Genomic DNA, 6,000 nt, shown 5'->3' on the forward strand with positions numbered 1-6,000 from the left:
CCCTCCCGAGTATCTCTAATAGATGAATGAAGCATACATAAACAAGATAATCACAAAGAATGAAGATTTCCTAGTTGTGCTAGCTAAATGCTTCTCAACCCATTCAAATGATTTAGCTACTCATGCGTGACTTACAGAGAGTGAACAGATATAGAGGAAGATGTTCCATTCTTATAACTGAATTGAGTACAAATGATAATGGAAAATAAAGATAGAGAGCCTGGTAGCAATTCCTTGCTGACCGAAAGAAGACTATGGACAGAGACGCGAACTTGTAAGAATAATGAAGTAATCGACTGCTTAACCCCTTCTCTAAAGAATGCACTTGGTATTTATAGGGCATCAAAGGTGAAAGGTGGCTTCTCTCTCCTGGTTGTATAGATGGGACAACTTTAATTCCTGACTGATGCGCTGGATAATTGTCACCGATAAAGCTGGATATACTTTGTGACCATTTTCGGCTGTCAACTTAATTTGGATCCGACTGCCATCAGCTTTCTGTCCCATCGATCTTAATCATCCTTTCACTCGGATGTGCCCACCGTGTTGCGCTGACCAATTTGCGGTCATTCTTCTTGGGCAAATGTTTGTGAGCATGATCAATGCAAAGTCTTATGGTGAAGTTGCGCTCGACCATTGTATTCCTATGATCGCAATCTCTGCATTGTGTTAACGCATTTTCTGCACAAAAATGTAAAGATTAACTATTCTAATGCGTTGGACGCATGCAACCGCAATATTATAGAATTTATGCTTAATGGATGCAATTTAACATGTTTCATCAATGCAATCCAACATTGTTTAAGAACTTAGTACCATGATAATGTGCATTTCTGCCTGTTATCAACTATGTTTCCAAATGGGTGGAAGCAAAGGCCATGGTTACTGATGATGCTAAAGTGGTTACAGGTTTGGCTTCCCTAAAGCAATCATTAGCAACCAAGGATCACAATTTTGCAATCGAGTCATTGCATCCTTGTTGAAGAAGTACGGTGTTCAACATCGTATTGCCACCCCATACCACCCCAGACTAATGGGCAGGCAAAGGTGTCCAACAGGGAAGTAAAGACAATTTTGGAAAAGGTGGTCAACCCAGAAAGAAAGGATTGGAGCCTCCGACTTGATGACGCTCTATGGGCTTATAGGATAACCTTCAAGACTTCTATTAGAATGTTTTATTATCGGATGGTTTATGGTAAAGCTTGCCATCTTCTAGTTGAGATCCAGCACAAATAATATGGGGCAGTCAAGAAGTGCAACTGGGATTTAGAGGCAGCTGCGGAGGCTAGACTTCTACAGCCAGGAGTTGGAAGAGTTCAGGTTAGAGTGTTTTGATAATTCCCTGATTTATAAGAAAAGAGCAAAAGATCTTCATGACAAAATGATTGCATCCAAGGAGTTTTAGGTAGGGCAAAAGGTACTTCTATATAACTCTCAGTTAAAATTTATGCCTGGCAAACTCCGGTCGAAGTGGCTTGGATCATTTGGTGTTTCTCACATTTATCCTTATGGTGCAGTAGACATTGTTAATCATCAGACAAGGAAGGCTATAAAAGTTAGTGGGCATAGGTTAAAGGTCTTCCATGATGACGTGTCTTTGGATTGCTTTGATGTCACCTATCGGTTGGACTCATTGGTCTACATTTGAAATTGAGCCATCACGGTCGAGCAACCGACCAAAAATATTTGCGCTTCCTAGAGGCAACTGATGCTCGGAATTATATGGTGGAAATATGGATGATATGCGTTGATGGATTTACGTTGTGCACTCAAGTTTCCCCAACAAAATTCAAGTGTAAATTCCTCTGAGTTTCCTGGTAAGTCTAGGGTCGAACACAGGGACTTGTGAAAATAGTTGCGTTAGTGATTTTTATGAAGACTTGCGGTAACCAGTTAAATAAATAAATCGTTAGGTTTGTTGTTTGCGTTGATAAAAATAAATAACAAATGCGGCAGAGTTTGAAAAGAGTTGGTAGATGGGAGATGCGATGAATATGCGGTGAATGGGTTGAGAAGGGTTCAGCTAACACTTCCTAGAATGCGTTCATACTTTGTGATCAACCAACATGCATACAATAGTAAATCACCTCTCGGTGTGAATGCTACGGCTTCTAATACTAGAACGCATGCGATGTATGTGCAAAGATGTCTATAGGGCCCACACATAAACCTTTAATTCTTGTCTATGCGACGATACACAAACAAGGCGACCACATATCATCATACCTATTCCTAGGATGCATGCGATGCAAGTTGACGAATAGAGCTTATCTCTAAGTCCCTATCTCTTGTTTATGCAAGTCTAATCTTGCTCTTTTGAGTCCAGTTTCTAACCTAGCTCTCTCGAGACAGGTTCTTTCTTTAGACTCTCTCTCGAGTAATCTAAAGGGTATTTTACATAGCATAAAACAAGACAATCGCAAGCAATGAACTTCCTAGGTCATGTTAGCTTAGTTCTTCTCAATCATTCGACTAGTTTAGCTACTCATGCATATTAAGAGAGTGAACAGATGTAGAAATAGAACTTCCATTGAATAGATATGAAGATGAAATACAAATAACAATGCAAGTTTAATAAAGAGCTTGGTAGCAATTTCTTGCTGCCAGGCATTTACATTGTTTCTACTCGTGTTCTAAAGATAATCTCACTCTCGTGAGAGTCGGCCCGCTCTCTGCTCTTACATCCCAAGGTTCTCTCTCGAGTTGCCCTGGGTGATCTCCGGTGCCACCACTCTTCTCTTGCTCCGCTTTAAAATGGAAAGGAAATTATGAACAGAAGAAACTAGTTAACTCATCAACCAATCAACCGCTTCTCTGAAGAATGCACTTGGTATTTATAGAGCATCCTTGGTGAAAGGCGGCTTCTCTCTCCTGGTTGTATAGATAGGATAGCTTTAATTCCTGACTGATGCGCGGGATAATTGTCACCGATAAAGCTGAATGTACTTTGCGATTGTTATCGACTGTCAACTTAATTTGGATCCGACTGTCATCTGTGTTCTGTCCCATCGCTCTTAATTATCCTTTCACCCAGATGCTCCCACCATGTTGCACTGACCAAGTTGCGGCGATTCTTCTTGGGCGAATGTTTGCGAGCAAGATCAATGCAAAACCTTGCGATGAAGTTGCGCTCGACCAGTGAATTCCTATGATCACCATTTTTGCATTGCGTTAACACATATTCTGCAGAAAATATAAAGATCAACTGTTCTAATGCGTTGGACGCATGCGACCGCAATATTATAGAATTTATGCTTAATGGATGCAATTTAACATATTTCATCAACGCAACCCAACATTGTTTAAGAACTTAGCACTATGATAAAGTGCATTTCTGCCCGTTATCACACCCCCAAATTTAAACAATGCTTGTCCTCAAGCATCTTTAGCAACTTTTCCTAGATTTCTCAAGAATACTTCATTCAAATCCTATATGCCAGAATTTCCTTAAGTCTTATTCAAGTCTCTTCCTAAAATATTTCTAAGACTTAGGGATTGCAAGCTTAACTTTCAAAAGGACTTTACTAAATTCCGGAACATTGCATGATTTATTTCAAAAAGAAAATTTTCCACCGGGGTGTTAAATGATTTATCCTTGCATAAAAATTTTCTTCATTGCTATTTTTTCTGACCTTGTGCTAATCCGAGTGCCTTGCCTTCGTTTTGGTTTGTCCCCACGTGTGTCATGTGAACATCCAACTATGAGCAATGCACTCTTTCTCAAACTAAACTCATACCGATTTGGCAGTGGAGTTGGGATCGTTGATTTATGCGTTGATCCTTGTGACTTACTTTTGTTTTGGCTTGCCCTCACGTGTGTCATGCGGACATCCAACTATAGGTAAGTGCCTTTCATTACTTAACTCTTATCAACATGGGTTTCCCATTGCGTTGACAGTGGAGTTGTTATTTTTAATTTTTTTTAAATTGTAATAGAAGCAAGGTCGGAAACAAATATCCCATCCCAAAATTTAAAATGCGAGAATGTCCTCATTGCCAAAAGAAATTAAAATAAGTCATGTGATGGTCATAGAATGCGTTGTAAAGAGAGTTTGAAAGAAAGCTTGCAAACCCCTAACTTCTAGAAATATTTCGTGAGGTGACTATAGATAACTTGTAGAAATACAAGTTATTTATAATGTTTTATTTAGATATTTCGGCAAAAAAGAAAGGAAAGTTGGGTTTCTTCCATTTCAGGAACTACCATAACTATATAGTGAGGACCACAAATTCAAAGAGCTAAGTCTCACCTATAAATAGCTTCTTTCAAATTCATACTTGAGATACATATATACATAGAGACGTGCATATACTGATTCTAAGAGAGAGGCTGGTCTGAAGCGACTGTCCAGAGTAAATCCGGGCGAACTACGAGACAAGGCCGAGAGGTGAGTCTCCGAGCAGAGAATTCTTCCAATTCCCGTAGTTGAAGCTCTATGCGTTGGTCAATTCTACCGAGAAAGCAAGCCTGAGAGGGAAGCTTTCTTCTCCACCATTTCCACACGCCGGCAAGCACAATATCTGATCGGGATATGTGTCAAGACGTTGACACTCTTTCTGTATTTGTTTCTATCCTCTATCTCATCTTTGTATTCATCTTTTGTAATCTCTCATTCACATCATGTATCCAACGCTTAATTTTAGAATTAAATGTTATCATCGGCACCATTATCATCTCTCTGTCTCTTTCCATACATTCATAACCCATTTTCTCCATGTTGTGTTCTTAATCTCTAGGTAAATAGCGAGAATTAAGCGAGTGAGTTAATTTGTGTTAAGGAATTAATTAAGTTTAGCTAAAGCATGCTCGACGGCATCTTCACCTGTGAAAGCAGAATTGAAGATGCTATTCTGCCTATTGAGAGAAGGTTGGAAGAATGCATTAACTAAAGCGAGAAGTATTCCAGAGATGAAAACAACCTTGCATTCATCACGTTCATCCCTGTTTCACCATAGAAATATGGGAACGCGGCCGATCACCGAGAGGTGTACGCCAAGAGAAAGCGAAACCTTAGTTGTGTCCTTAATGCAATTGACAAACTTACGATGTTTTTACTCTTTACTCTTTCTCTTTCTACTTCATGCATAAGACTTTCCATCGCATACATCAATTCTTTGTACAACTCACAATCAGTTCTCGACCTTAGTATCATGTATCATGTCTCTTGTATCATGTATCATAATAGTTTAGGACTGTACTTTATCAACGTATTTTTATTTCATTGCAATCTATATTTCTATACACCCAACATTCTTTATTCATTATTAAAAACCGGTCGCATGTATCGCATTAGTATTGCATTAACGAAAACAATCCCTATGTTCGACCTCGGATCATTCTGAGAAACTTGCGTTGGAATTATACTTGGTTTCAGCGCAAGGAAACTTGTGACACGCATTACTTCATCGCATACTTCGAGCAATTCATTAACAACGCATGTACTTAGACGTAGTATTGCATAAAATTGTCTTTATTGCAAAACACCTGAGCATATTATATATCATTACAGTGCATACATACTAATAAAGGACATTCATAATTTTTTGGTTACAAGTTTATGGTAACATGAGCTTGTATCATTCATATTCATCACTGTCTATATACATAAAGATAAAGCATCAAAATATGGTCACCAACTATCTTAAGACTAACTTGACTCTAAATATATGAAAGAGATAGAAGTATATTTTTCATCATTGAAATCATACTTGGCAAGAAACAAAATACGATAAATTACTAAATTTATCTACTTGTCAAATGATTGCAGTGATCAAAGAGGATGCAGTGATAAAACTTTGAAAAGTAAAATGCAATGTGATAATGCAAATTTTGAAATAAAGATAAGGAAGAGTACACCCCCAAATTTTGCGCTGTCGCCAGCATTGTGTTGACGCATCCATCTTTGTGGCGATCTTTCATCATTAGATTGCGGTAATGGATAAGATAAGAGGCTTCATCGCGTATCATCTCCGCAATCCAGCACCTCGATCGTTGCAAGA

This window comes from Benincasa hispida, unplaced genomic scaffold, assembly GCF_009727055.1.
Source record: "Benincasa hispida cultivar B227 unplaced genomic scaffold, ASM972705v1 Contig207, whole genome shotgun sequence".
NCBI classification, from domain to species: Eukaryota; Viridiplantae; Streptophyta; class Magnoliopsida; order Cucurbitales; family Cucurbitaceae; genus Benincasa; species Benincasa hispida.